Source organism: Triturus cristatus, chromosome 1_2 (assembly GCF_964204655.1).
Source record: "Triturus cristatus chromosome 1_2, aTriCri1.1, whole genome shotgun sequence".
Taxonomy (NCBI): Eukaryota; Metazoa; Chordata; class Amphibia; order Caudata; family Salamandridae; genus Triturus; species Triturus cristatus.
In genome coordinates, this window is record NC_140580.1 from 1060351578 (window position 1) to 1060372640 (window position 21063).

The 21063-nt window shown below is 43.9% G+C and overlaps 1 protein-coding gene across 1 annotated transcript in view; it reads left to right on the forward strand.

Annotated features, from left to right (window-relative positions):
- The first annotated feature begins 10452 nt into the window (after positions 1–10452).
- WDR5 (WD repeat domain 5) overlaps positions 10453–21063 on the forward strand; it is a 166360-nt gene continuing 155749 nt past the window's right edge. Inside the window, exon 1 of the mRNA XM_085612697.1 lies at positions 10453–10580. The gene's annotated coding sequence lies outside the window, so the exon portion shown is untranslated. The remainder of the gene's footprint in view (positions 10581–21063) is intronic.

Consider the following 21063-nt stretch of genomic DNA (forward strand, 5'->3'; position numbering starts at 1 on the left):
ACGAATCTGGTTCAGTTGCAATCCTCTTATTCCCCGTGTCCCTGTATTCTCCTGAAACCTAGTAAATGCAAAGAGCATATTTCTTTCCTCACCCCTTCTTTCCTATTGCCATGGATACCATGTTGTGTCAATGACTGTGGATTGCTTTCTTTCTGCGTCTACACCCCCTTGCCTTTCATATGTTCCAAACCACCCTCTGCACCGACCTTGTCCCTGCCGTTTCCTGCACCACATGGCCGCCAAGTTGTGTCAGTAGTCGAGTGTTTTTTTCTGCACCTCCTGCCAATTTCTCTGCTTCTTAGTGCCTGTTTTGAGACTTGGACCCTAAGAAAGAGATTGTGAACCATGGTGTTAAAGTCACACATAATGGCAGAGACTTACACCAAGGTCAAGCACTCAAACCCAATAAGTGGGACTGTTCTCCAAGGTGTGGCAAATCAGAGAAGATCTAATGTTGTCAACAGCCACTCTGTCCCATCCACATGTGGGCGGAAGGGTCCTTGACGCGTTCGGCACATCACAGACGTCCCCTGTTGGGCTTGCCACGCTCTTCCTCATCACACATTATCAGGGGCGACTCCTCTAATAGGGCGGAGGAGCGTCGCCGCACTGCTTCCTCGCAGTGCGAGAAAGCCAAAATATAAAATGGTAATTAAAGTTATTACCATTTTATGGTTGCTTTGCGCATTGCGGGCAGGTGGGGCTGCTCTGCTCTTTGAGCAGGGCAGGGGAGGAGTGGTTTGCCCACTCCTGAGTGCACAGACTGGTCGGCCCTCTCGGGCCATGCGCACTCTGCACTTCTCCATGCAGGCTGCATTGCAGCCTGCCGAGAACATGGCCACCCCATTAGCCCCTGGCTGGGTGGCGTCCTGACCTTAGGGGACGGAGCGTGGCTGCCTCCTTCCTGTTCCTATCGGAGGCAGGAGAGCAGAGAAGGATCCGAGAAGACGCGGGCCCCGGCGGAAAGGTAAGTTTAATTCTTTTAATTGTGTTATTTCCTTGCAATCCCTCGTGTTTGCCTCACCACCCATGAGCAATGCCGGCCGCTACTGCAAATTATGCATCAGGAGATGCCCTTCCCATTTTTGGTAGGCTCTTTTTTATTGGTCTCCTTGGGTTTGTGGTTAACAATATGGGATAAGCCAGAAGCTCATGGCCCTTGTTTATTCCTAAAATACCTAATTCAGTGAAAATTACTTTTGATGGCTGGCATACGTTTATTCTACCAGTGTCAGTCTAAGAAGTGCCTTATTAAATTCATCACATACTATGATGCCATTTAACAAAGCAACATCAAAATCATTATTTGCTCATAACCTGATAGGGAGGGCTCAAAATGACAGAGCTTACTTGCTAGTAAGAAGATCGAAGAGCTAAGAAAGTTACCCGTCATGGAATGGCAATCCTTATGAATGCAATCTGCAGATGGGCTTTACCCTGGGCATTGAAAGGGTTTTTTTTCATATTAAAAATGTTTGCATTTCCATTAACATGTAACCATACATATGCTATAACTGTGTATTATACACGTGTCTATTGACCATAGCTAATGTAGGCCTATGTTTAGCATTGCTTACATTTAGGAGCCATCTTGTTTCTGGTCACATGCTTACTTTATTTCTCGGAGACGTTGAGCGTACAATTAACTAACGCAATGTCCTTTGCTTACTTTCTCATGTGAAATGTTTTCATTTATGTGATCGCTGCAGAATGTTTTAATTGGTTACTACAGTCCATCTGCAGAGTCCAGGCTGGTCTAATGTACCTCGTTACACTGGAGATAACTGTAAGTTTCAAGGACATTTAGAAAAGCTGAATAGTGAACAATCCTCACAAACTAATGAGCCTAGAATGTATCTGTGTGCCTTAACCTGATTGGACCATTTTATGAGAACCATGTGCAGGTGTAGCAAATGTTAGCATTGTGTAACTTAAGCAAGTGCAGAGCATAGCTTTTCCAGGACGCTTTTAGAATGCTTACTGAGCAGAGGAGATTTAGGGTATTCTCTTTATGGTAGAACTGATTTACTTTACTTTTCCATTGAGGCGACTTTATAATAGTTCATCTTCTTGCTAATATGCTTTTGATTGATTTGAACTTGGTCTTCATTATTACATTAATGTACTGATTTTTGATTTGCACTTATTTGATTCTGAATTTGTAAACCTTGTAATCTGTAATAAAACTTTATGGTTTGAAAATGTACCTAGTCCTACTCTTCCTTGTGGAGCCTAATGTGCTTCACGATATTTAAATGTATTGATTTGATGATTAGCCTCTGTTGTGGGATTTCGATATTAAGATAGCGCTTTATGGGCCACAAATTTGCATGAAGAAAAGTGCTAACTGCATTATTAAACATTTGATTTGCTTTCCAATGGGCTGACCTCAGTTGGAAGGGTTGGATATTTGCCTATTCAATTGCAAGTCATGCAAGTCGAATGTGGATTTTGTTTGCAACATTTATGACATGCCTAGATTCAGATTCCATTTGCCCATAGTGCAAGTACTAAGAATTTACATTTGTTGATTTGCAGATAGTTAGACTCTCACCTTATTTGCATGCTAGGGATGGGGGAAATTTTTACTGGCGAGGGTGAATTTAAGGTTTCTTATGGAATTTCCTTTAGACCGCGATTTACTATAATAATAATAATCCCAAACTGTCTCATATTTATCATGGTTTTATTCGTTTACATTGATCAGATGTTTTTAACTTGCTAGCTGTTTTCATCAATTGCTCCGCTTTACAATATTTTATTAATTGATTTTCTGGTTCCAAATGAACTACAAATCCAAATAAACTACAACACACGCACCCATATTGTGATAAAGATGACGTGTTCTATTTTTGTCTGATCACACCGATCCTCTCCTCCATGTTCTGTTCTGCACCACCCTGTGCTGTCCACATATTTGTATAGGTGTCCCCACCCCCTTACTGCAAGCCACATCTGATATGTTGTATTGGGAGTTGTGGGCTATTTTTTTTTAATGGGAGAGCTCCAAAGCATAGCGACCACATGCGTCTGATCTGCTGTCCTTCTGCTTGCCTCACACCTGTCCAGTTTCTTACTTCCTAGGTGATGATGAGGCTGGTAATTTCCGGGCTTGTGGTTTCCCGTGTCGCTGTACAGACCTAATTCTCTATGAACACTGCAAAAACGCACAAGATTTTTGTGCGTTTATATTTTTGTGCTTCATTAACAATGTGCAGAATAGAGGGGCATATTATCAAGAAACGGCGTTAAAATTATCGCCACTTTAGCGGCAGAAAACTACAGCTAAAGCGGCGATAATGGGCTTGATAATATGCCCTGGAGAATTCCCACACTCACACCTAGGGCCCTCATACCCATGGCACTATACGGCAGGAACAGAAGATCTCCGGTAAAGAGCCCCTTTATGGGTGCCCGTTAGATATTGCACCGCCGACCCGACGAGGAGCAAGTCCATATGATGAAGCATGACACCTAGCTTGCTGGGTGTGTGAGGACTCTAGTTCCGACAAGGAGGATTCTCCTCCTTAGTGCCTCCACTCACGTTGGTTCATCCACCCCCCCCTCACTGGGGAACTGCGTACTGTCTCTTGTTCTTCAATTCCCATAGAAGCCCATGTTCTGGTGTCAACATGGGCTTCTATTGGAATTCTCTGCGGCATATTATCAAGCCCATTATCGCCGCTTTAGCGGCTGTTTTCTGCCGCTAAAGCGGCGATAATTTTAACGCGGTGCTTGATAATATGCCGCATAGTTTCCTATTTGACTACACATGTACACACTGATATAGTACCAGTGTCTTCAAAAAGAATTTCCTATGGTGTGCAAAAAGATTGTTTTCCTGACTAGTCACCTAGGCCTTGGGCCTGGCAGTCACATTTTCCAATATGGATGTCACCCTTGTCCTCCCTCTGCACATACGACGGTCATTTCTGCAGCACGTACTCAAGTAGAATATTATTTATTTCCATTGTCTGTTTCGGATTAATTTTCCCAGGCTAAATCACAAAACTGCAACTATTTCTCAAGGTTCCTCCGTAAGCTCACTGTACCCCATTCTTCATAATAAGATGCTGTTTATGCATCTAGTCCATTCCACCACCTTTGCATGACATTAGCATAGAATAATTGTTAATGTAGTGGGATAGTGCTAAGGCAATATGACATTTTGAGACCAAGCTATTAATGGACCATATTTGATCGTACAACAAGGATTCTGCAGTTGTTAATTTAAGATGTGCAAATCATGTATAAAAACCTTCGATCCTGCGGGCGAACCAGAGACTCTCCAGTTCTACGAGGGACGCTGCCTGTGTCTCTCCCGATTCTGCTGCCCATTTGACACTATTTTTGATTTTGCATTTCTCTGTAGCGCTCTATTTGCTGACAGCCTCCATGGCAATTAACCTGCACCGTACTTTTGCATTTCTGTAATACATCTTCACACTATTCTGCTGATCTAGCAATCAGTGCTCGAGTGGGGCGTTTTATCTAATTGATTGTATTTCTAATATTTCTTATGAGCTGGGACGTGCCTTGCCTGAGGCTGGGGGACACGATCCCTCATGAAACTGAGGTTTAACACTGTCTCTGAATCATTAAAATTGATAATGATTCTTCCCAACCTCCAGCTATCCATTTTTATTCAAATTCCCGCCTGGTAATTCCTTCCTACGTCTTTACGTTCTTCCCCTATGTTTTCTTATTGTCTACTTTCAATCCTGTTCCGTCACTGTCTATTTGTTTTCTTCCTCCTATGTTTCCCTGCTCTCTTTTTCATTGTCTCCTATTGTCCGATTTCACTGTCCACCTTCCAGTACTGTTCATTTTCATCCTTCCATGTTCTGTATCCAGAAGTTCGATCCCCTGAAGAACGACACTGGCAGCCAGCATGATTAGGAAACTTTGCTCACCTTTTCTATTGATTGCTCCTAGCAGAATTGTTGTTAAGAGTTCCTGGCTCTGGTCATTCAGCTACTCAGATAAACTCATGGACGTTCGGGCCCTATGCAAGATCCCAGCACAAATGTCACGGCCAAGGGTGCACTGGACTGGGTTTTGCACCAAGATCCTTACAGGTACCATTTCTATATAGTCAATAGGACTACTGATCATGACAAAAAATGAACAATGCTCTAAGTAATGTGACTGAGACACAGTGAGTGAACCTACTCCAATGTATTAGATTCAAATCAAATGAATGACACTGTCACATAAATGTAAATGGCTGAGCCTAACAATTAACTAATGTAACCACTAACGGCCATCTTTTCTTGACAATGCTGAAATAGGGTTACCAAAAGTTCCCATTTTGTAGCTGCCGAGAGGAACAGTTTCCATCAGAAAGCATTATTTTTAGGTCGAGCCTAGCAGCATGCATGCACTGCTCTGCGAGGCATGATGTATCTATTCTGGGGCCATAGACCACGCCCACCACTTTCCATTTGTTCCTTTCTATGCCAGTCAAAAGTGCTTTTTAGGTCTCGCCTGCGAACGCAGCGCGAAGCGCTGCTTTCGGCGAGATCTATTGTTGCTGACTTGCCTCGGAAGTGGGACAGGAGATGTGCACGCGCAGGCTTTTGGCGGATTTGAGTTGGTGTACGCGCTTACAGCCACGCGGCGTGCACATCTCCTGTCCCCCTTCCCTCGCAAGCCAGCTAGCAGTTTCACTTTCGTCCTCACCAGCCTCGTAATTTTTTAGGTCTCGCTCTCGCTGTGAACGCGCTTGCGCGTTGAGTGCCTGCTGAGTTAATTATAGGTCCGCAGCGTGGGGCGCCTGTCGGCATGCTGTGATAATGACCTTTGGTTTTTTAAAGCACGAAGGCTGTGTTTGCACTTTTTTTTTTTTTTTAAATAGGCGGACACGTGCAGAGAGACCACGACTGATAGAAGAACTTCCGGCAGCAAGGGGGACCAATAGTTAATTTCCCGTGATTTCGAAGATACCAAGTTTTGCCAAAGCGCAATAACAATGCTTCAAAATAAACTATTTTATGCACATCGCGTTACAGTTTTCAACCCGATAACTAAACAGTTGACAGGCTTATCTACCACCGCTTATCGCTGCTTAAAATCATCCCCCAGGGGCACAAAGAAAACAATATCCTGCGGAATACTGGGGGGGAGGCAGGGCTGACCCTGCTCCCTGAGGGCACAGTCCACAATGCCGCAGATCACAGGCAGTTATGGGGGAGGGACAAATGGTTGTAAGAAGGCTGAGGGACAATATGGCACGAAAAACGTTTGAGTTCCTACCCATACCAGGCGCACCCAACCCTCCCTCCCCAAGATGCCGCGGTACTCACAGGGATCTCTGCCATGGCCAGCATCAACTCTTCTTCCTCCATAGCTGCTCCCACGGGTGCAGGCGCTCACACGCCCCGGCAGCAGGGATTCCGTGGGCGGGGCTTGAGGCGGGGAGGAGCGGCCACGCGCCGGGACTCACGCGATTCTTGTGATGTGGCGGTTGGGGTCCAAGCGGCTGGAACGGTAGACAACGCGCACCCTCCCTACAATCCGCCACTTGCTGGGATGGGGGCGGAACCGCTGTACACTCACCCCCGGCCCGAGCGGTTGAAATCCCTGCCCGCAGTGCCGGATCCGCGGGAAAGCAGAGGGGGTCTACTGCATCACAGCCAAACCAACTGCACAGTTTGCTGACACAGGGAGGAGGTAGCCCAACTAATGCCCGCGTAGAGCAACAGCATCGACGGGCTGGTAGACGGTTGGTGACCGGGGCTAGTTTCAAAGTAGCTCCTGATGTGCCCCTTTTAAGATTATTTTAATGGCAGGTCTATTGTCGAAGTGTGCCCAGGGTTTTACGTGGGGTGCGTCCTTCCGCTTCTCAGACCTAGCAGTAATTAACAAGCATTTGCCATGCAATAGGTCTCGCATTGACGCGAGTTTGGGCTATTGACATTGTAAATAACAATGCCTTTTCTTTTCGTTTTCTTTTTCAAAACAAAAATAAAAGGTACTGTTATTTAAAATGCCAATAGCTCAAACTCGTTTATAGATGTCATTGAAGAGCTTTCTGCCAGGTAAGCCTGCATTGTGTTTTTGGGGAGATAGTAATATGCAGACGTGTTTTAGCGATTGGACGAATTTTAAGTCTGGTTAAAATGAAATAGCACACGTTTCATAACTTAGTATTACTTTGCACAGTTGCTGTAAAGAGTTGGTTTCCCAGGCTTTTTGCACGTTTAAATTGTTTAGCACTCGGTGAAGCTTGACAGAGTGGGCGGAAACTCGTTTTCGATCTGCTTTTCTCAAGCTGGGGACATAACAATAATTTAGTGAGCCACGTTTTGCAATCTTGCATTCATGCCAAAAGCCGATAACACATGATTCTTGCAAAAATTGCTGTTTGGTCAAGCAGAATTCCAGACGTAGCTTTGCCTGAGATGTGGAGGTTGGACAAGAAACAATCATTTGCAATGCAATACGTCTCGCATTTACGCACGTTTATGCTATTGGCATTGTAAATGACACCGCCTTTTATTTATGTTTTAAAAACCAAAACATAAATAAAAGGCATTGTCATTTACAATGTCAATAGCTCAAACTTGCGTAAATGCGAGACCTATTGCATTGCAAATGCTTGTTTTATTCTTTGGTGAAACGCTGCTCGTTGTCCCACCTTTGGGTGTGTTTTGACTTTGGTGGCGACTGCCCCGGTCACATGTCACCTTACTCATGGCTTTACATATTGTGTGTTTGGTGCACTCCTTTTTTACATCAAACTGTCCCACGCCGTTTCTCGTTTGTCTGCCTCTGCTGGTTTGTGTGCCACTTCATCTTTCTTCATGGCCGCTGGCCGGCATGCTTAACTATACCTTTTGTTCATCAGGCTAAAGCAGAAGACCATTTATTACTGCACGCTAACGGTGTCCCCAGCGACTAAGTGGAGAAGATGTTCGGTTAAACATGAGATGTAATGCGGATCTTCCTTGGAGGGGCTTAAGCTAACACACGGTCTGGGCAAATTCTTTCTCTCCAGAATGAAAGAGACGGGTGAGGAACACAGGTTGTGGGGAGACAAACACAGAGGTGTGAAACTTCCGATGTTTGTACTGAGACGCACACATCTGTGTGAAGTGCAGTCCTGGCCTTTGAAGGTGCACTGCAGTGAAGCATGCAACCCAAAGCACATAGACAGGGGGGAGCCTGCAACGTGAGGGCAAACATTTGTCACTAACGACACTACACACGTTGAGTGCTTGCTAAACTTAGCAGTCAACTCACCTAACAACTTTCAGCCAACAGTTCCAAGCATGCAGACTCTTACTTTTTTTTAATTTGATGAAATATTAAACTACAAGTTCCACAATGCTAAGCGGTGGTGACTGAAAAAAGCAGCCTGACTGATGGGTTGAGAGACATTGTGGGGTGGGTAAAATCTTTGCTCTTCAAGGCGCTTGAGCATTCCACACCCTTCTTTTAGCGTGTCACAGCTTTATCTGGCCAGCTCATTTTAGGATTTTATCTGCTACCTGAGAGAGAGAGTTTCTGCACGTATTTGTTTATTATGGATTTACTCTGTAGTAAACGTCATGAATACATATTTTAAATACTATTGTATTCCATGCTTCTCTGTGGCAGGATCTCGGGCAACATGTTTTAGCTACTACCTCTGTTAACATTTATTTGATCTATATTACTTATATGCACCTGAACTGCTACTTGGGGACAGACAGTTCAGCAGGCGCTGGACTGTTGGTGCTGCGCAGTTCAGAGCAAAGACAGGCCAGATGGAAAGAAGTTTGAACTAATTATGAAAAGTCTTTTAGGAAACATGGGGGTTGAGGGGCCTGATTAGGTTTGCAATGTAGAATGGTCTAGCATTCAAGAGATGACTTGTTAGCACAGAGAGGTCAAGTCAGAGAGGGCAAAGGAGTACAATGTGAAAATTTAATTTCACACATCTGCTTCCAATAGTGCTCAGTTAGTCTAATATTTTCATTGTGCATGCTTCTGTCCAAGGGGAGGTGGGTGTTGGTGTATTTGCTATCTTCCAACCTTTAATTTCCCAGAGTGTGGGGGCTTTGCTTCTTATTGGCCTCACCGCTCCACACGTACAGCACTGGTTATGGGCAGGGCCACTGGAATTATGCAGCAGAGGAGGCCCAAAGTATGTGGCAAGGCTGACTACGTTATGCTGCAAGAATAGGTAAATTTTGCGGCATAATGCAGCACATTTTGTAATATTATTACTTCAAGATTGTCTTTTTAGGTCTCGGCTGGCAAAAAGCAGCGCATGCGTTGCTCTGCCATGCAGAGGACTTTTGGAATCAATACGATTCCAGCGTGCACGTGGGGAGACAAACAAGACAAAAGATGTGCATGCTGGTATCGGCCCCTTTACTCGCAGCGTGATACTCTGTGGACTTTTTTTCTCGCCGCCAGTAAAGCCAGTCCCCGCTGCACATCTTCTGTCCCACCGAATCCGTACGCAGTACTGAAGATTGAAAGCCTTTTGGGGTCAGGCTTTGACACGGGGAGCTCTGGCGTCTCAACAGATAACCATGTTCAGGCGGAGTGGTGAAAACAAAGCGCTCTGCTTCCAAACAGTGACTCAAACCCTCGTGGGATTTCTTTTTCTGTCAGGAAGTGAAACTTATTGTAAAGTCGGTAGCAGCCCCAAGAAGCCATGTCCAACAATGTAGTTGTCCACTAGCACAGAATGCAGTGTGGTTGTGTGTAAGGGGTCAGACAAGATGAAATGTGGGTTCAAACCCAGAGCTAGACTTGTCTTTAATATTGGAGAACTAAAGGCCTAACTATGGACAGAGGCCAGTCTCTCTTTAACCCTCGCAGACTGAAGCCCCATCTCTTGACAGAGGCCAGTCTCGCTTCAACCCCCACAGACTGAAGTCCTCTCTCTCGGCAGAGGACAGTCTCGGTTTGACCCTCACATTCTTAAGTCCTCTCTATCGGCAGAGGACAGTTTGGTTTTAATCTTAACAGACTGAATTCCTATCAGGAACTGGGTTTGCTCCGACACTTCCGCGAGCGTCGTCTCTTTTCTGTTTCTCCCTCAGCCCACAGGGAGTCAGTTGTGTCTCTCGCACACCCCGTCACTCTCAGGGTCCACCCTCCATCGGCCCTTGGCTGACTCTCTCGTTCTCCCCAGGGAGTCTCGGTCCCTCATCAACGTACAACACCACAGGGAGGGGGTTGTAGTTTTCTCTCTCTCTCGCTCTCAAGCCCTTGTAGGCCCGCTCCTGTCTCTCTCTGAGAGCTGTTTAGGTCTCTCAGTGAGTCCACGCCTGTCTCCCCGCAGGCAGGCACTAGCCTCCCGTGCAGTCTCTGCCGGTCTCCTCCCTCGGTCACGCCTGTCTCGATCGCAGTATGTGTGCGATGCGCGAGGGGAAGTGCTCTGACCGCGCTCCGCTGACAGGAACAGAGGGAGGCAGGCCAGCGCTCCCTCCGCGGCAGGCACCGGACCTCCCTGGGCTGACATGACAGAATGACCCTGTTCTCGAACCGGACCTGGGGAGCGGCTGGAGCAGACCGTGCCGAGCCATGATGAAGAAACACCTGGACTGCATGCGGCAGCTGCCCAATCACACACCGAGCAGGTAGGAGCGTCCCCCATCTCATAGCTGAGGGGGTTACTGCACCTGCTGCAAAGATGTTTATGCATGTATGTCGCTAGACCCGATTTTATCAGCAAAACTGGCTTTCTTTTAGCTCTCCCCAGCCTGAAATCGCCTTTGTTTCAACAGAAATCAATGTAGGAAAATACATGGCCGCGATTTTTTTTATTGTTGTTCATATATCCCACTTTCCTGCTGTAAAAAGTTGGCATACATGTTTACGTAACTTTCGGTTAGCCCTCCCTGTATTCGTGGCTGAGGGTGTTAAAGTGCCCGATGCAGAAATCTGTGTGAAACTTCCAAGTCACGTGGACCAACGCTAGTAAGGTATTTGAGGGCACGGGGTTAATATGCTGAAAGCAGAGCTCTGTGTATGAGGAGAGGTCACAAACTTAAATATGTTTATTCGGTATTTATTGTGCTAAGAGATGTTCCCAGCCAGTATGTTTTCATTCGACAATACCATGCACCACGTTCCACGCACTGGCCTGAATCAACATTGCAGTCATGCCGCTAGGGTGCCATATGTTGTCTCACTACAAAGCGATAGCTGTTCAATTTGTTTGTTTCAACAGAATTAGTTTGCTACCAAGAGCTAAAAAAATGCATTGGGTGTGAAACAAGCTATGTTGCTCATGACGGGACGATCCATTAGTTTGTATTCTCTATTAACAAATTATTATTGCAAGGAGGCAACTTCTCAAAACATGAGGTTTTGGTAACTGCGTCGTACTATTTTATTGGACAGAGATCCAAATGTAATTTTGACCCGCTTGAGGCGGGGGAGGGGGGGGGGTTGATAGAATAGCGAGAGTTAGAGAGATAGGAGAGAGAGAGAGACAGATAGGAGGAGAGACAGATAGGAGGAGAGACAGATAGAAGAGATAGATAGAAGAAACAGATAGATAGAAGATAGATGAAGGATAGCTACATGGAAGTATAGACAGATAGAACAGTGTCTGTTGAGATAGCGGGAGCGCTGTGGACATGATTCTTAGCCTGTATGGTAGCACACCTTCCTCTATGGAGGCAGCTCTTCTCACTTTACCCATCCCCTCCCCTCGAGTCCCTTGCACATCTCCCCCCACCCCGCTACTTCACAGATTCTCACTAGTGAGAAGGAGCTGGCACTGCACCCCCAGAGAAAATCACAAGCGCAGGCAGAGAGATGGACGACTCCAATAATTTGCTTAAATTAAAGCCATTGCTTTGCTATACCATACCAATAGCAAAGCAAATGGCTTTAACTTAATCAAAGGCGAGACCTATTGCATTTTCAATGCTTATTTACACCTGTAACAGTACTTGAGAAAAGAATTCAGCGTAATTAGTGCCAATTTAACACCCAAATACAACAATTAGCAACTGAAAGATGACCAGTCGACCTTTGCAAAAAGTCTTCTAGGGCGAGGAAACTAGAGTAGCCATATTTTTTTTCACGTTTGAACAAGAAACAGATATTTTTTTTGTAAAAGCCGTTTCTTGTTGTTCGCCTGCCTCTGCTTGTTGGTGCGCTGCTTCATCTTTCTTCATGGCCGCTGGCCTTCATGCATAACTTACACCGGTCGGTAATCAGGCAAAAACACACTTCCATTTATTTACATGCACGGTAAGAGTCTCCCCAGCGGCAGAGTGGAGAAGAGGAGTGTAGCTTTTAGAAATGCACACTTATAAAGTAGCCGTATTAGCCTTTTAATAAGTGTGAACAGGTTTTAGTGCGGGAATTAAAGTAAACCTGCCTGCTTGTTGCTCCACCCAGGATACTGTGCTGCACGGCAACACACATACGGCCCCCAATCCATTTGCGTAAAGCTCTTCACTTGTACATCCTCCGTGAATACGTCAACAAAGCGGCGTCCTCTTGATTCCTCTCTCTGCCACAAGCTTGTCCCTGCACCTGTCCACTTGAATAGTGAACGTCACTAGCTCTGGGGCCGTCTGAAATACAACTGGACATGTGTGCGCTACCTTCACCTGGGGAACTAAACTTCTTAGCTGCTGTTTGGGAATCCACTGCTCTATGTCTCTTCTGTGAGCCACAGTTTATTTAAATACATTTCCAGACAAATGAAAACTGAAGCAGGGTTCTTCGACAGCTGTGAGAAGGAATAGAAATCTGCAGTAACTCGAGTCTTACTTGTTTCTTGATTTAGGGATAAGCCAGGTTTTTAGTGCTGTTCTGAATTCTAGATTGTTGTTGTTGGGGGTCTGTATTCTCTTTGGGAACAGATTACACAGGTTGCATATCTACACTCAACTGGAGCGTCCAGCTATACTTATTTTTAAAAAGGAGGATGCTGTGGGTGCAGTTCGGGTTCACCAAGAAGCAGACACTTTTAAGGTTTTTATAAGAGACTAATTCTTGTCTTACTCAAGTTCCAACTGCAGTATTAGAAAAACAAATATTCACATTCTCAAAACTGAAGGTAATTTCTTCTGTTTTCCCTTCTCGCGGGTGGTTACCTGTTGCTCCGACCCAGTGTTGTAACGAAACCTGAAGGGGCCCCCCTGCAAAGTACATGGAGGGGGCCCCCGAACCACCACTCTGCCCTACCACCAACAAATCTGGTATATTTTGATTTGAAACCTCCAACGTTAAATGAAATGTCTCTATATTCGCGTACTCAAAGTTCGAATAAGAAAGTAAAACACTCTTAACATATAAACTACACCATTTGTAACATTATTGTCAAGAGCAGATTATTTAACAGAGACCGGAATCAGAGCAATGCCAAGGAGCGGTCCTATTGTTTGAGGAACTGCCTATCGCTACAGAACAAAGAACAACTACATAGGGTCTGAATTAGAATTGACATTGATGGAAAATAACGTGAAACTTTGAAAGACAAACCCAAATCTGAAATTTAAAAGACTTGACTGACAATATACATGAGCAGTCCACAAGATATAACCCAGTATCCTGCCAGCTCCAAGAGAAATAAACTGGTGTGAATTATCTGCATGCCACACGCTTGCATCTGTCAGGGATTTTGTATTGTATGAACCACTCTATAGTATTTAAAATGAACTGAGGATGCAATTTCAATATCTACCATCAGAGCTTTATTAGTAAGGAGGGCATAAACAGCCAGGCACACAAGTCTGAGGATGAAAACTGCTTGGATGCTTTAAACATTGATGCAGATGTGTGTCTGCATTTATCATTTCTGTATTGTAAACAGAATTTCAGGTGCACATATTATAGACAAGTGCAAACCACACCATCAATAATGCATCATGTAGGATAAAAACAAACCATATTAGCAAGTACCTAATGACAGAATCTATACTAACTGTAGCTGGTGAAGCAAAGGAAAAAGTACAAATACTTTCAAAGCGCATAATAAAAGAATCAGCAATCCAGCAACATACAAAACTCAAGCGTGTTTTGTAAAGCAATCCCCCTTTCTTCTTGCATCAAGGTGAAAACACTTTCAAAGTGCATGATAAAAACAAGCCCAGCAAAATGCAGAAATGAAGCCAGGTTGGTCAAACAATTCCCCCTTTGGTTTGTGTATGAAGGCGCAAATACTTCAAAGTGACTGGTCAAACAATAACAAGCACAGCAGCATACAAAAATCAAATCTAACCAGTTTAATCAGATTATGGCCATTTGGTTTGTGAATGAAGGCGCCCATATTTCACAATGACCTTTTAAACAATAACAAGTAAAGCAGGCAGCAGCATTAACAAATCAAACCAGTTTAGTCAACCAATGCCAAGCCGATAGCCGTGGGCTGCCCTGAAGTGTCCGCCTGTCGAGGTCAAGGAGCACAATCAAACTCCCGCCAATGGCACGGGCAGCAGCTCTTGGGGGCCCAGGTCCATTGGCAGGAAATTGAGAAAAAAAAAAACACATAATGATGCCTGCCTGACGTGGAGTCTGGACCGTGCAATATAATCGGAGTCTGTTCACGTGACGTCTCACGGAATCTCGCTGTAGTTCATTTTCGGCCGTAGAGGAAAGAATACTTCCACTGTCCTGACAGTTCAAGAGCTGCTGCATGTCGCCTCACGCTTCCATTGACCTCACTTGACCTAACAGTTCTGACCGCCATTTTGCAATACAATATCAGCCAGATTTACAGTATGCATACTCTTAGCCGCCAAGGTTTCAGATTGGTATGTGTGACATTCATAATTTCAGTGAAATTCTGAGTAACATTTCAATGACTTTGAGTGACATTTTCTTGCAAGCAAAAGTAAGTAATGAAGCTGACGAGGGAAACAAATATCACAAATTACAACCGTTTGACCAACGAGAAACTGTAAAAACTCACCAAACTAGTGTGCTAATAGTAGGCAGCTGAAAAATTAGCAGAGTACTGCAGAGTCAGACTGCGTGACCGCACAGTTGTAGTTGTTTCTGTGTTTGCTGCGGTTTTCAAGACTGTTCGCTCATGGCTTTTTTTTTGTACCACTAACCCTCCATGGTAATGAATTTATCGACCTTGGAAGGAAGAATGGTTGTGGAGGTCCTAATATGATCCAAATCTGTGTCTTGCAGGCTAGACACAGATTAGTAGTGTGTTCCTAATACACTGAAGCTTGCTAAGGAAACAGCCACTTTCTCTATAAAAATACCCATTAAGAAACTACTTATGAAAAACGTAATATTGATACAGTCTGTAAAGTACTACAAATCATCTTTATACATAGTTTTGAAATAATAAAATAATTGGGTTGTAAAAAAAAATAATGTTTTATTTCCAATTCAGGTAACATATAAAATACGTAAAATGACATACAAAACAGGTATAATTGCATTACATTACATCAAGAAACATTGATAGCAGCAAAGATGATTTTAATCACAGATGAGAAAGTGCAAAGTGCAAAATTAATAAATCTCCATCCGGTCACATACCTCCTATGAGTGTGGCCTTAAAATAAGAAATAGTTTACTTTAGTCTTTCATATAATCCATCACAATACCCCATATTTCTAAGCCCCATTTTTTCTTCTTTATACCTTTCAGAGTATACAAACTATGTTCCAGTTGAAATATATTAAAAAATCTAGCTCTCCATTGTTCAAAAGTCGGGCCTCTTTTTGCAACCACATGGAAGCAATACATAGTCTAGTAATCGCTGTTATTAAAAAGATTAGATACCGTATTTTATATCTTGCCATTACGTTTGTAACTCCAGAATCCATCCCTAATAAAATGTCACTCATTGAGAATTTAACATGAATCTTGGAAATTTCATAAAGAAACCTTTCAATATGCAGAAAGAGGTTGGTTAGTTTTTTACATGAGTAAAAAATATGGACAATATCAGGATCTTCACTATTACATCGAAAACATTTTCCATCGTTTCCAACTCCCCATTTAGCCAATTTAGCCGGTGTGTAATATAAATTAAACATTGTCTTATAATATTGCGCTTTCAGGTTAGCAGACAAAAACACTTTAGCGGCCACCTCAATACAATCTTCCAGGTTAATATCTGTAGTCCCCAACCTATTATTCCATTTCTGATTATGTTTTACTAGGTCATTTAGCTGTGGGAGTTGTAATAGACTATAAATCGTCCCGATACGTCCATTCTTCCTTATTACTTCTACCAAGGGATTGGATTCGAATTCCCCCTTCTGTTTCACAAGAAAGGCGCTTATCTGTAAATATTTAAAGAATTCCTTACTAGCCAATCCATATTTTTCTGCTAATATCGAGAATGATGACATAACACGACACACATAAAAATCCCCAATAAATACTATTCCTTTCCTGCACCAGCTATCTACCACGCTGTCCCAAAATATCACTGGGAGTAGTGTAGTTACTGCCGTTGGTGTATAATTTGTAATTCTCCCAAGCATATTAGATTTCCTTACTACTCTCCAAATTTTATAAGCAGCATTTAATACCTTGAATTTGGTTCTTTTATAGTAATTAAGATCAAATGACAAAAAAAATCGATTTTTAACCTCAAAACCAAGCAGTATTTGATAAATGGATGGAAATTCCGCTCTGTTCATAACCTCCTCTCTGGATAAAAGTATTCTCATGTTTTGCAGCATACAAGCATAATAATACAGGGTAAAATCTGGAACGGCCCAGCCACCTTTCTCTCGAGGGAGAGTCATGTATCGCATGGCTCTACGAGGTTTCCCTTGTGCCCATATAAATCGTGCGCATATTGATTGTAGCTTTTGTAGTTGCACCCGGGTTACTTCCAGTGGTACCGATCTAAAAAAATATAGCACTTTTGGCAAAATTACCATTTTTATAATATTACAGCGGCCCACCAAAGACAAATGGAGACATTCATAGCGATCTAGCTGTTCTTTAACAATGCTGGTGATGTCTGCCCAATTAGTGTCCACTAATGATTTTAAACAAGTACGAAGCTTTATCCCTAGATAATTAACCTCTGTCATAATTCTAGGATCCATGTTATCTGGTAGATTAAGAGTCAAGATCTGCGTTTTGGCTAAGTTTAATCTATACCCTGAAACTATTCCATAATTTGTTGCCAGGTGTTCTATCTCACGCACAGCTACCATTGGGTTAGATGTTACAACCGCAATGTCGTCTGTGTAGGCTAATACCTGACAGCGTTCTTGCCCACATACCATAGGATCAATCCTAGGGGTATCTTCTAACATATTTAAAAACGGATTTATATATAATGCAAACAGCAGTGGTGAACAAGGACATCCCTGCCTGGTACCTCTGGCTATTGAGATCGGCTTTGATTCAGAGCCTGCTATACATACTTTGGGTGTGGGGAGTTGATACAAAACCTGAATTGCTCTAATAAAACCCGGATTGAAACCTAGATTGATAAGAACCGCCCAAAGAAAGTCCCATCCCACCCGATCGAAAGCCTTCTCGGCATCTAACAGGATAAGGTCAAATTTAGAGTGTTTTACATTGGCCCAATCGATCATTGTAACTACCCTGTTTATATGATTAGTAGTACCACGGCCAGGTATAAACCAGTGTTGCCTGGTTGATACCAGCGTTGAAATAACTTTCGACAGCCGATTGGCCAAGATCTTTGCATATACTTTGCCATCGGCATTTAACAGTGAGATCGGCTTGTAAGATCCTGGGAGATTGGAGGGTTTATCTTTCTTTCTAAAAACTATTATGTTTGCTTCTTTCCAGGATGGGGGAGGTGTCCCCTGTTGAGCACAAAGCATTGTGTTCAGTAGATCTCTTTTTATTTCATTAAAGAAAATTTTATAAAACTCCAGAGGCAGTCTATCCGGCCCGGCAGCCTTGCCACTGGGAAGACTATTGACCGCACTTTCTAACTCTTCCATAGTTATGTGTCTATCCAAAACCGAGGCCGTTTGCATATCCAGTTTAGCGGTACAGTATTCTTGTAATAATACTTCCCCTCTGAGCCTATCTGTATTTTCAGCTGCATAAAGTTTGCTAAAAAAATTATAAAACACCATGAGTATTTCTGTGGGAGTTTCCCTAGAGATACCTTGATTATCGATCATGTGGTCTATCCGTTGTGCTCCTTCCTTGGCACGTAATCTTTGCGCCAGACGGCGCCCCACAGCCTCCCCATATTCATAGCTATTCTCGCAATTTAACCTATGTTTAACAGCAATATCCTTACTCCAGTGGAGATTCATTTTAGCTTTGCAGCGAGCAACTTCCGTTTGTAGAGCCGTTATATCGGATCCAGCCCCAATCCCATGTGCCAATCTCTCCTCTGCCAATACTAACTTGGCATATAGCTCCTGCGCTATTTGTTTAATCTGTTTTTGTTTATACAACCCTACACTCACGCCTTCCCCTCGTATACCCGCTTTCAGCGAATCCCAGACTATCCCCGAGGGAGCGGAGTTGCGATTAATGAACAAATATTGTATGATCCATTCTTTCATATGTAATACAAATGCATCGTCTAACAGGAGCTTTCTGTCAAATGCTCCTGTTCTCACTGCTGGGATATTTAACACTACCGGACCGTGGTCCGCTGAGATCCTTGGTGCTACTTTCATTGAAGCCTGATTTAACAATAAAGGGGGGAGAAAGAAATAATCCAATCTAACCAGTTTCTGATGGGGGTGTGAGAAGAACGTATAACCTGGTTCCGAATGATGTAATACAGCCCACGCGTCCACAAGGCCATGGTCTAAAGTTAGATTGGATAATGCTTTAAAAACTTTGGCTTCCTTCCCCTATAGTTATTTATCCCTGCTAGTAATCCTTGTGGCTCCAGATGGATATTGAAATCCCCACAGAGTATCAAGGGGGTCGGCCATGAGGCAAGTTCAACATTGAGGTCCTCCAGAACTCCAACCTCATCTAAATTGGACCCGTATATTGAACAAATTGTAAAAATCTTCGGTTCTATTATAACCCCGGCTATGACCCAACGCCCTTGTTTATCGGACATTACTCTACCAGTGCCTTGTATTGTGTCCTTAACCAAAATTGCCATCCCCCTGTTTGTAATAGATTGCTGTGTACAAACCGGAAGGGACAATCCTAGCTCTGATAGCACATGTTTCTTGCCCCATGTAATGTGGGTTTCCTGTATACAAAATATATCGGGGTGCAACATTCTAATCCCAGCAGCTACCCTCCGACGCTTCCCATAGTTATTAAGGTCATATACATTTAACGTGCAGAGCCGCAGTCCTGGGTTCCTAAAACTACTTGCCATAACTAGTCCTTACCTTAAGCCTATTTAGTATCATTAAGTTGTGTCCTGCTTTAAGTTTACCTTGAATTGTTTTTTTTATTTTTACCCATAAACCCCCACAACCACACGCTCCCATAAAACCAACCCAGCCCCAATGAGGCCTCAGCCGAGGCCCCATTCCCATCCCCCCACACCCAAACTCACCCAACCCCCAACCCTTAGCACCCACCCATGCCCATCCCCAAGGAGGCCTCAGCCGAGACCCCATTCCCACCCAACCCTCCTTCCCCTTCAATGAGGCTTTAGGACCAATGGTCCCAGGGATGCGTCGAGCCCCAGCTACCCCAGCTGGACCTCAGAGACAGAATAATTAAACAATATATAAGCACCATTTAGCACAATACCAGATATGTTGGGGAGATAAAAGAAAGAAAGAGAAACACTAAAACCTAACTGAAGTGCCAGAATCAGGCCAGGGAATTCCTGTCTTTATAGCCTTTATAATGAGTGCAAAAATGTCTTAGCCGCCGCTTCTGAGGTAAAGAACCGTGTTTGATTCTTACTCACAATCTTCAGTTTGTTGGGATTTAATAGATATGCTTGGCACCTTTGTTATGAAAAGGTGTAATAAGCTGTCGTAACTGCCATCTAGTTTCAACTGTGAGTGGACAGTAATCAGGACGAACGAAAAACTCAATACCTTTACCAGGTTTTTTTCGGTCAGGGCGGGCTAGATCATACAGAGCCTCTCTTGCTAGGAAATTGTTAACAGAGATTAGAATAGCTCTGGTGCGAGAGGTACCTTGACTTTGACCAGGTCTAGCTCGTTGGATAAAGCCCTTCATCCATATCGGCACCCCGCCGGTAAGTTACTGTGTATCCTGGTGCTTAGAATGAGCTAATGCAGCGCCGCCGTCATTCCGCCTCTGGGAGCCTGGGAACTGCGAGCTCACACGGCCGTTCGTACGGCCGCCATCTTGCCTCTCCACCAATAATAAAATAATTGAATGTAAAATATGTTATTTAAAGGTTTTTATTTGTGCAAATAAGGAGGCAAAAGTCACTGAATGTCAATAATCTCTTGGATCGAACGAGATGCCTGACTGAACTCAAGGCCCTCTATCACGTCGATCTGATCGCGCCGCACTAGTCATACATCAACCCAGTAGCAGAGACTAAAAAAGGCCTCTGCACACCATATAAGAGTTTCAAACTCCACTTTAACCAGTAAAAAAAATTATTATAAAACGACAGCTTTGCAACTTAACATGATGCATATAAATCACCTTAATTCCAGTGGTTCCTTGTTTCCGTGAAGTCCGAACAGGTGCTGCCAAACTGGGTGTCACCTGCTGGGTTTGGTGCTAGTGGTGTGTGTAAGTCTGCAGCAGCATACAGCACCAGCCCCTGCCCCTCAGCAACGGAACTCCCGGGCATGACTCAACTAATGATCCAGACGGCTGGTGTTTTTTGCGTCTTCAGGTGCACCGTGATATCTGCGCGTCCATGATTGCCGCCAGCAACCAACTTAATATCGGAGCTGCGCAGTGTGCGCACGCTCGTGCTGGCTGTCTCAGTAGCAGCGTTGGGGCCCACCTGTGATGTCAGCTAACACCTATGCCGTGGCGTGCAAAACCAGAGCTGCCTCAATCGGCAACCTAAATTGAAAGACAATTACGTCGCAAGCGCCCTAGAAATAGAAAATGATGCTGCAGTGGCAACTGAACAGAGCATAACAACCATATACTCGAATAAATTTATTTTTTTGGGCAGTTTTTATATCGCACGAACTCGACCCGAAGGGTAATGGCATTACGTGAGAAGAGGGAATATCAGAGACTCTTCCC